Source organism: Chrysochloris asiatica, unplaced genomic scaffold (genome assembly GCF_000296735.1).
Source record: "Chrysochloris asiatica unplaced genomic scaffold, ChrAsi1.0 scaffold00170, whole genome shotgun sequence".
NCBI lineage: Eukaryota > Metazoa > Chordata > Mammalia > Afrosoricida > Chrysochloridae > Chrysochloris > Chrysochloris asiatica.
The window spans coordinates 682,476-683,806 of NW_006408688.1; positions in this window are offsets into that span (position 1 = coordinate 682,476).

Genomic DNA, 1,331 nt, shown 5'->3' on the forward strand with positions numbered 1-1,331 from the left:
TGATGTCTCTGCTTCTCTGGATAAGGTCCCACATTCTGCTTGTGCTCTTCTCCCTTGATGGTCCTTGGGTCTTCTGTTTCTGGACTGTAAGATTAACCACTCCCCCATTTTTGTTACAAAACTTCTACCTTTACAATTGTGAAAATCGCAATTAGTCATGATAACAATTACTATTGAATCATAAGAAACTTATCCCCATCTCTTTTAACCAGCTCCATCTAGACAAGATGAACACTATTAAGTGGGAACTTTTTCTTCCCCCACACACTCTTAAACTAAACTCCCTCTTGAAATCTTGTAAGCAACCACTTCATGCCTTTATCAACCCCTCATTTTAGGTAGCCAATGTCTAAGTTGCCCATCCCTATCTACCCTGTGTGCACAGGGGATAGCATTGATACTTGATGTGAAGACTCCTTCCCTATCAGTTGGTATTTAGAGTTACTACCTCCATGAGTATAGGTCAAGTTCATCAAACTGTAGCAATTTACTCTCGAAGTTTCCTTTACCAAAACAAATTTTTTTTAAATCTTCCTCTAGTTGTGTTCTGATTATCATGTCATCAAGGCTAGGTCAAATGGGTACTATCTTCAAGTTTGGGTGTTTTTGTGCGTCTCCCTTCACTTCATATCAGCTGGATACTTGATTCTCAGCTCTAGCCCTCTGTGGCTATGTCCTTGTCCATGGGCTCAGAAGTCCCCAGGTCTCACCCACTTTGGACCAACCAACCCTTCCTCTTCTCTCTCATTTCCAGGTAAATGGGAGTCTGTGGAACATGGTTGAACTCAGCCCATTTCTTCGTTGCTGCTTTTCCCCACCTTGCACTCACCAGTAGACCAATGTGATTATCAGCAAGCGTACATGGTGCTCATGTGTTCTCTGAGTTTCAGTCTAAGAAGGGGGTCCTGAAGAAACTTGATTGCTTGCCTTGATTGCTTTCCAGTGTGCAAGTTGCTTATTCTTGTAGTAGCCAGTCGTAGTGACATTTTTATTTTGGGGTTTTCCTGATGAACTTTCTTTGAAGATGTATATTCTGTTGCTCTATCTGTTCCAGGCTGGTCTACTTGTCATTTTTAGTGGCAATGTCCCACCTCAGAAGGTTCTGGATAGGGCTCAGGATTCCACCTAAGATCCTATACACTTCAAAGTCTCCGCAAGAGGCCAACTTCACTGGGAAAGTTGAAGAACCCCTTTTAGGTGTTCCAATCAGTTATAGGCTGAAGATGGGCTTACAAACTTTCTGTAATCATGTTTCCCAACATTCCTTTATATCCCACTCAAGTGTCTATTTTACAATAGTACGCAAGGGAAACCAATATTCATAAGACAGT